Source organism: Eurosta solidaginis, chromosome X, assembly GCF_040869045.1.
Source record: "Eurosta solidaginis isolate ZX-2024a chromosome X, ASM4086904v1, whole genome shotgun sequence".
In the NCBI taxonomy this organism is placed as follows: domain Eukaryota; kingdom Metazoa; phylum Arthropoda; class Insecta; order Diptera; family Tephritidae; genus Eurosta; species Eurosta solidaginis.
The window spans coordinates 43,176,067-43,186,071 of record NC_090324.1 but is presented as its reverse complement, the minus strand read 5'-3'; positions in this window follow the sequence as shown (position 1 = coordinate 43,186,071).

Here is a 10,005-nt window from a genome sequence, read left to right as displayed (position 1 = left end):
CCTAACTTCCCAATAAGCTACAAGCTTGAAACTTGGAATATAGTTCAGAACCCGATGACAATGCAATAATAAGAAATAAATCGCCGCTAGGTGGCGCAAGGATCGAGATATTCACAAAAATCGTATTTGTGGTCCGATGTCTTTCATAATTGGAACACATAATACATACAAGAATAGAAAGCGACCTATGAAAAAAATCGCCGCTAGGTGGCGCTAGGATCGAGATATGCACAAAAATCGTATTTGTGTTCCGATTTCGCTCATATTTGGAACACATAATACATACAAGAATAGAAAGCGGCCTATGAAAAATCGGCGCTAGGTGGCGCACGGATCGAGATATTCACAAAAACCGTTTTTGTGGTCCGATTTGGCTCATATTTGGAACACATAATACACACATGGATAGAATGCGACCTATGAAAAAAAATCGCCGCTAGGTGGCGCAAGGATCGAGATATTCACAAAAATCATATTTGTGGTCCGATTTCCCTCATAATTGGAACACATAATACATACAAGAATAGAAAGCGACCTAGGAAAAAAATCGCCGCTAGGTGGCGCAAGGATCGAGATATGCACAAAAATCGTATTTGTGGTCCGATTTCGCTCATATTTGGAACACATAATACATACAAGAATAGAAAGCGGCCTATGAAAAAATCGGCGCTAGGTGGCGCACGGATCGAGATATTCACAAATACCGTTTTTGTGGTCCGATTTGGCTCATATTTGGAAATCATATTTGTAATATAGAAATAGAAACCGCTTTAGTAAAAATAAAATAAATAAAAAAAATTTTTTAAGTTAAACGGTTTTTTTTGAAATCAATACTTACATTAAGTAATAATACTAAAAGATAGAAAATAAAATAATTAAAAACAATTTTTAATTTAAACGGTTTTATTGAAAAAAATACTTTCATTAAGTAGTAATAAAACTAAAAGATAGAAAATAATTAGGTAGGGCCCAAGTAATAGTCATCACACCCCTCATCAATCTAGCGCGTTGAACAGACAATTAAATAAAAGCGTTGGGCACGTGAAATCTCTAAAAATGTGAGGCGTAGCATAACCTGATTAAGGTTCAGTTGGTCTTACTTATGACTATCAATAGAAATTTGACGCGTACAACGCTTTTATTAAATTGTCTTATCAACGCCCTAGATTGATGAGGAATGTGATGACTAGTACTTAGGACCTACATAATTATGTTCTATCTTTTTGAATAAAACCGTTTAAATTAAAAATTTTTTTCAATCAACTAATTTCAAACCTGTATTGCTTTAAGGGGCATACCCAAAACAATTTGAAACATGTTATCGAAAGTGATCTAACACTACCACAATCTAAAAGAACTAAGATTGATTTACCTTATGTAAACGACAGCTCTAGAATAGTTGCTCAAATAGCTGACTCAAACAGACCTTGTAACAATATGGACGAAATGATAGAGAGTAAGTTAAATGTATCAAAAAAATGTCAATCGTTTTTATTAGATTTACACACTAAGAGCAACATAAGCAGAAAAAGCCATCTATCAAAACAGGAAAGGGCATCTGCCATAATTTCTTGTGTTGTGGAACTATTGAAAATAAACGTCTTAGCTATACTCCTGAAAATGGGAGAAAAGATATTATAGAATTTGTTAATTTTTGCGAAAACCCGTTCAAAGACGTTCAAACTGAATATATGTAAGTTCTTAAAAAGCGTTGAACGATCAGACGAATTTTCAAAACCGCAGTTTTTTATACTCAGTTGAGCAGAGCTCACAGAGTATATTAACTTTGATTGGATAACGGTTGGTTGTACAGGTATAAAGGAATAGAGATACCCAAAACATATCAAAATCATCAGTTTCGAAAAAAAAATTTGATTGAGCCATGTCCGTCCGTCCGTCGTTAACACGATGACTTGAGTAAATTTTGAGTTATCTTAATGAAATTCGGTATGTAGGTTCCTGGGCACTCATATCACATCGCCATTTAAAATGAACGACATCGGACTATAACCACGCCCACTTTTTCTATATCGAAAATTTCGAAAAACGGAAAAACTGCGATAATTCATTACCAAAGACGGATAAAGCGATGAAACTTGGTAGATGATTTGAACATATGACGCAGAATAGGAAATTAGTAAAATTTTAGACAATGGGCGTGGCACCGCCCACTTTTAAAAGAATGTAATTTAAAAGTTTTGCAAGCTTTAATTTGGCAGTGAAGATATCATAATAAAATTTGGTAGGAACGTTACTCCTGTTACTATATGTATCTATGCTTAATAAAAATTAGCCAAATTGGAGAACAACCACGCCCACTTTAACAAAAAAAAATTATTTAAAGTCAAATTTTAACAAAAAATTTAATATGTTTACAGTATATAAGTAAATTATGTCAACATTCAATCCAGTAATATGGTGCACCGAAATACAAAAATAAATGAAAATATCAAAATGAGCGTCGCTCCGCCCTTTTTCATTTAATATGTCTAGGACACTTTTAATGCCACAAGTCGAACAAAAATTTACCAATCCTTGTGAAATTTGGTAGGGACTTAGATTCTAGGACGATAACTGTTTTCTGTGAAAAAGGGCGGAATCGGTTGAAGCCACGCCCAGTTTTTATACAGAGTCGACCGTCTGTCCTTCCGCTCGGCCGTTAATACGATAACTTGAGCAAAAATCGATATATCTTTACTAAGCTCAGTTCACGTACTTATCTGAATTCACTTTTTATTGGTATAAAAAATGGCCGAAATCCGACTATGACCACCCCACTTTTCGATATCGAAAATTACGAAACATGAAAAAAATGCCATAATTCTATACCAAATATGAAAAAAGGGATGAAACATGGTAATTGGATTGGTTTATTGACGCAAACTATAACTCTAGAAAAAAACTTTGTAAAATGGGTGTGACACTTACCATATTAAGTAGAAGAAAATGAAAACGTTCTGCAGGGAGAAATCAAAAGCCCTTGGAATCTTGGCAGGAATACTGTTCGTGGTATTACATATAAAAATAAATTAGCGGTATCCGACAGGTGATGTTCTGGGTCACCCTGGTCCACATTTTGGTCGATATCTCGAAAACGCGTTCACATATACAACTACCACCACTCCCTTTTAAAACCTTCATTAATACCTTTAATTTGATACCCATATCGTACAAACACATTATAGAGTCACCCCTGGCCCACCTTTATGGCGATATATCGAAAACGCGTCCACCTATAGAACTAAGGCTCACTCCCTTTTAAAATACTCATTAACACCTCTGGTTTGATACCCATATTGTACAAACGCTTTCTAGAGTCCCCCCCTGGTCCACTTTCATGGCGATATCTCGAAAAGGCGTCCACCTAAGCCCACGCTTTTTAAAATACTCATTAATAACTTTCCTTTGATACCAATGTCGTACAAACAAATTCTAGAGTCGTCCACCTTTTTGGTCATATCCCTAAACGGCGTCCACCTATAGAACTATGGCCCACTCCCTCTTAAAATACTCTTTGGAAGGTCCATTTCATACACATGTCATACAAACACATTCCAGGGTTACCCTAGGTTCTTTTTCCTACATGGTGATTTTCCCTTATTTTGTCTCCATAGCTCTCAGCTGAGTATGTAATGTTCGGTTACACACTTAGCCTTCCTTACTTGTTAAAATAAACGATGAAATGTTTGAAGTTATATTAAATAATAGACCAACAATAGAAGCAGGTAATGTGTTTGGTTGCATTATGCCGATTAAATTTCAAATTAAAATTTCGAATTACCATCAGTTCTGGAAATTACTTTAAATAATATAAATTACCTATTTAATTCATCTTCGATTGCGCATTTCATAAACTCAGCTTTATTTAAAGAGAAGTTAAAATTTTTTGTTGGTAAAACTGTAATACCGTTTTTTGTTTACATGGATCGCTTTGAAATTAATAATCCGTTGGGTAGTCATGCAAATGCAGATCAAATATGTGGTGTTTATTATATATTTCCAACTTTGCCGGAATATCTGTTATCTAATTTAAACTATATATTTGTAGCAGCTTACTTCAAAAGCAAAGAACAAAAAAAGTTTGGTAATGAGCCTTCTATGAAACCTCTAATTGATATATTCAAGTCTCTTGAAGAAGACGGTTTAGAATTTAATTTAAAAAATTTTACTAAAAAAATATACTTTGTATTGGGATAATTTAGGATTGAATGACATTCTTGGTTTTACAACTTCATTTAATTCCAATTATTATTGCCGATTCTGTATGAGAAACAAAGGTGAGATGCACTTAGATTGCGTGGAATATCCAGACTTCATAAGGTCTGAGAAAAATTATAATGCGGCATTAGTGACTAACGACGCTAAGCTAACTGGCATAAAATTGAATTGCTTGTTTAATGATTTAACATCTTTTTATCCTGCAACAAATTTTGCGGTAGATATAGTAGACGAATGGTTATTTTTTTAACACTCCTCAAAATTATTGACATGATATTGGTTATTTTTTTAACACTCCTCAAAATTATTGAAATGATACATAGCAGTTCTTTTGATACAAATTCTTTAATTAAGTTAGAGTCTTTAATAAAATCACATAATGATATGTATTTGAAATTGTTTCACAAATCCGTAAAACTAAATTTCACTTTTTAACACATTATGTGCGAGTCATTGAACAATTAGGCCCTCTTAAGTACTTATGGACTTTTCGATTCGAATCTAAACACAAGGAAGCAAAAATGTATGCAAGAAGTATTACTTCCAGAAAAAATATAACATACAGTCTAAGCATGAAGGCATCTTTATAGTTTACAGCATTTATTAGGGCCCATAACAAAGGGTTTCCAAGCCAAGCGCAATATGAGAAAACTGAGCATTTTCGAATTAAAGATTGCAGTAGTTTTAAAAACATCGTGAACTTTCAAACTTTTGAATCAATGTTCACAAATAATATTAAAGCAAAATCAGTCAACTTTAAGGGGAAGACGTATAAAAAGGGCTATTTTTTAACAAAAACTACTGAAGTCATTGAACTATATGAAATAAAATAAATTGTTATCAGTGTCAATAATCAGGCTTACTTTCTAGTCTATAAACATGAAATTATTGGATTCTTAGAGCACTATCAATCGTAAAGAATATTATTAAATTAAAAAATGTTGAAGTTTTTACAAGTCCACCTATTCATTTGTACTACATTAACGAAGGAACTCCTGTCATTAGAAATAAGAATTTTTAGTTCCTGTTTATTCATTAAAAAAATATGTAAACTAGTGCCTATTTATTAAAAAAATTAATTTTATTGAATTGAAAAATAATAATAAATATACTAAAAATAATTTCAATTTGATGTGATTTTCATTTCAAATCATCAGTTTTTTAAATGTATACTTAACGTTACTATCACGTAAGTATAATTTCCAATTAACATTTTTAAAATTTTGTTTCAACGTTGCTCTACTTGAGTATCATGTTAATTATGCATGAGTATCATATTAATAATACATGATCGTCATGTTAATTGTACGTGTTTCATATACATATATATAAATATCATGTTAATTATACATGAGTATCATATCAATAATACATGATCGTCATGTTAATTGTACGTGTTTCATATACATATATTAGTTATACATGAGTATCACATCAGTAATACATGATCGTCATGTTAATTGTACGTGTTTCATACACATAAATTTCACGTAAAAATAATAGAGTCGAAATGATAAAATTAACATTTTTTCATTTCAGTTGAGAATTGTAAACAAAAAATGTTAAATTTACGTGGTTTTTAGTATTTTTTTGGTTCAGTGTAGCTTCACGTAAACTAAAGCAAAGACCTTATGGTGGAGTTGAACCAGACCGATCGTGATCAATTGAACCAACGAGTTATTGTGAATTGAACCAACCTCTTACCGGATCGGCACCAAAATGATTTGCACCCAAAGCCCTGGGACTAAAGGATCTAAGCATGAACTTTGCCTTGTAGCCAATGTTATCTTAGACGTGTTTTACGTCAGTCTTGTGGAATTTTTTGCCATTTTCAGTAACAATAGTTACGTTTTTGTTTTCAGCAACAGTTTTTTCTTTGTACAGTGGCTTTTGTTTAGCCTTTATCTGTTTGTTTGCAATAAATAATTTGTCTTCTGCACTGAAGGTGTGTGGGGTAGAACGTTTATTGTTCAACCTAGCGTTCCTGACCTCCTCTCATATACATGCGGGATAAGGATAACTTTTGCTGTAAATTGGGTCCAATAAGTTTCCATTAATCGGTTGAAATAATTCGCCAAATTTTTAAATTATTTCGCCTACCCTTCTTTTCACTTCTAAGGGAAGGTCCTTAGACATTGTACTTCACTGGATATTCGTGCCTTAAGAGGTATTTTATATTACTCAATTTTTAAAACATTGTTCTTCCTGTCTACCACCGCTCCGAAATCCTTAAGGTATCGTCGCCAATAGTCCCATCGAATGTTTCAAGACCGCGAAGGATAGAGAAAGTTATCTCGGAATAAATGCCTATGTCTGCAAAAAATTTCGAAGTTATCTTTTCGTTTACATCTACGCAACCCCCCGCTGATCGAACGCTAAATTATTTCCGCATAAACAACCCTGTTTGGCCACATTTGGGCTAATAAAATTCTTATTCGCACCCGTATCGACCAGAAAGTCCAGCGTGCGGCCGTTGGAAAGTTTGTATTCTATATATGGTACGCTTGATGGCCGTTCGGTAAAAAATCCTCTTCTTGGACTGGTTCAGCTTCTTTCTCCACGTCGTCTGTGGTCACATGATAAAGCCGCTCCGATCCCGACGGGGTCCCGGACGGATCCCGAAAACTAACCAGAATTGATCTCTGAAGGGTACGCAAATGATCCCGAAATAGTAAAAAAAAATCCTGAAATCACCCCGACGTGATGCCGTACCGATCGCAAAATCCATCTGGAAATGATACAGGAAGGGTTCCCAAATGATCGCAAAATAGTCCCGCAATTACCCTGACGTGATCCCGAAAACCAACCAGAAATGATCCCGGGCATATGCCGAAAACTATACAGAAATGATCACGGAAGAGTCCCAAAATGATCCCGAAAATGTACCGAAATAACTCCGACGGGATCCCGGACGGGTCCCGAAAACCATCCATAAATGATACCGGGAGGGCCTCGATATGACCCTAACGGGATTACAGTTAAGGTGAAGCTAATTATAAAACCATGTTAATAAGGCAGCAGGCGCGATGGAGCGAATGAAGAGTTACAAAGAAACATACAGGTAAAGCTACAAATAAAAGCGTGCAAACAAAAACAATTGAAGGAGGCGGATGGGGGGAGGAGACGGAGAACGCCACCCATAGTTTTTCCAAAACTGTTTAAAACTCGATCTGTATTAGCCAGATACCAAAAATTATTGATTTAGGAGAAAAGTTGATGTCCGTGAAGTTAGCACTAGCACTATGAAATATCAAACTCAAATATAGCTAATTAATTACCGTTTTTTAACCGTTTTATTTACCGTGGAATCGAAAAAATTACCGCTCCAATATTTTTCAAGTTAACCCCTGGTAGTGCTAGCTTGACGTCAAGTTAGCACTACCACCCCGAAAACCCGATTTCAACTATTCTTACAATCAAGCCGATTGTGTCAATAATTGCCGGTTTTTCACCGTTTTTTACAGTGAAAACGAAAAATTGATCGCACTAGCATTTTTCAAAATATACCTAAAAATGCTGTTTTGACCGTCAAATTAGCACTACCACCTCTGCAACTTGGAATTGGCAACAGCTAGCTTAAAAAAAAACGCCAGTAATTGCCGCTTTTTAACCGTAACTGATAATCTAAAACAGATTTTGGATCTCATTATTATTTTTTAAACTATGGCCCAAAATGTGCTAACAAGGCGTCAAGTTATCACTACCACCCCAGTAACTTTTGAGTGGCTGGGTGAAAATGGAAAAAAAAGTATGCCAATAACACCTGTTTTTTTTTACCGGTTTTCACCGTGGAAACGAAAAACTTATCGTTCGACTTTTTTAAAAAATAACCCCTGGTAGTGCTAATTTGATACCTACATAGCACTACCATCCTAGTAACTTTTGAGTGGGTGGGTGAAAATGAAGAAAAAGTATGCTAATAGTTCTCGTTTTTTTACCGTTTTTCACCGTGGAAACGAAAAACTTACCGTTCCATTTTTTCAAAAAATAACCCCTGGTAGTGCTAACGTGATGCCTACATAGCACTACCACCCTAGTAACTTTTGAGTGGGTGGGTGAAAATGAAAAAAAGTATGCCAATAATTCCCGTTTTTTTGCCGTTTTACACCGTGGAAACGAAAAACTTAGCGTTCGTTTTTTTTTAAATAACCCCTGGTAGTGCTAACTTGATGCCTACATAGCACTACCACCCTAGTAACTTTTGAGTGAGTGGGTGAAAATGAAGAAAAAGTGGGTGAAAAAAAGAAAATAATTCCCGTTTTTTACCCTTTTTCACTGTGGAAACGAAAAACTTACCGTTCGACATTTTTAAAAAATAAGCCCTGGTAGTGCTAACTTGATGCCTACATAGCACTTCCACCCTAGTAACTTTTGAGTGAGTGGGTGAAAATGGAGAAAAAGTATGCCAATAATTCCCGTTTTTTGACCGTTTTCACCGTGGAAACGAAATACCTACCGTTTGACTTTTTTAAAAAATAACCCCTGGTAGTGCTAACCTGATGCCTACATAGCACTACCACCCTAGTAACTTTTGAGTGAGTGGGTGAAAATGAAGAAAAAGTATGCCAATAATTCCTGCGTTTTTCACCGTTTTTCACCGTGGAAACGAAAAACTTAGCGTTCGTTTTTTTTTTAAATAACCCCTGGTAGTGCTAACTTGATGCCTACATAGCACTACCACCCTAGTAACTTTTGAGTGAGTGGGTGAAAATGAAGAAAAAGTGGGTGAAAAAAAGAAAATAATTCCCGTTTTTTACCCTTTTTCACTGTGGAAACGAAAAACTTACCGTTCGACTTTTTTAAAAAATAACCCCTGGTAGTGCTAACTTGATGCCTACATGGCACTTCCACCCTAGTAACTTTTGAGTGAGTGGGTGAAAATGAAGAAAAAGTATGCCAATAATTCCCGTTTTTTTACCGTTTTCACCGTGGAAACGAAAACCTTATCGTTCGACTTTTTTAAAAAATAACCCCTGGTAGTGCTAACTTGATACCTACATAGCACTACCATCCTAGTAACTTTTGAGTGGGTGGGTGAAAATGAAGAAAAAGTATGCTAATAGTTCTCGTTTTTTTACCGTTTTTCACCGTGGAAACGAAAAACTTACCTTTCCATTTTTTCAAAAAATAACCCCTGGTAGTGCTAACGTGATGCCTACATAGCACTACCACCCTAGTAACTTTTGAGTGAGTGGGTGAAAATGAAGAAAAAGTATGCCAATAATTCCCGTTTTTTTCACCGTTTTTCACCGTGGAAACGAAAAACTTACTAGGGTGGTAGGGTTATTTTTTAAAAAAGTAGAACGGTAAGTATTTCGTTTCCACGGTGAAAACGTTAAAAAAAAACGGGAATTATTGGCATGCTTTTTTTTCATTTTCACCCACCCACTCAAAAGTTACTAGGGTGGTAGTGCTATGTAGGCATCAAGTTAGCACTACCAGGGGTTATTAATTAAAAAAGTCGAACGGTAAGTTTTTCGTTTCCAAACTGTAATAAAAGGGGAATTATTGGCATACTTTTTCTTCATTTTCACCCACCCACTCAAAAGTTACTAGGGTGGTAGTGCTGACTTGACGCCTTGTTAGCACATTTTGGGCCATAGTTTAAAAAATAATAATGAAATCCAAAATCTGTTTTGGGATATCAGTTATGGTTAAAAAGCAGCAATTACTGGCGTTTTTTGTTTTAAGCTAGCTGTTGCCAATTCCAAGTTGCAGGGGTGGTAGTGCTAACAGCATTTTTAGGAATATTTTGAAAAATACTAGTGCGATCAATTTTTCGTTTTC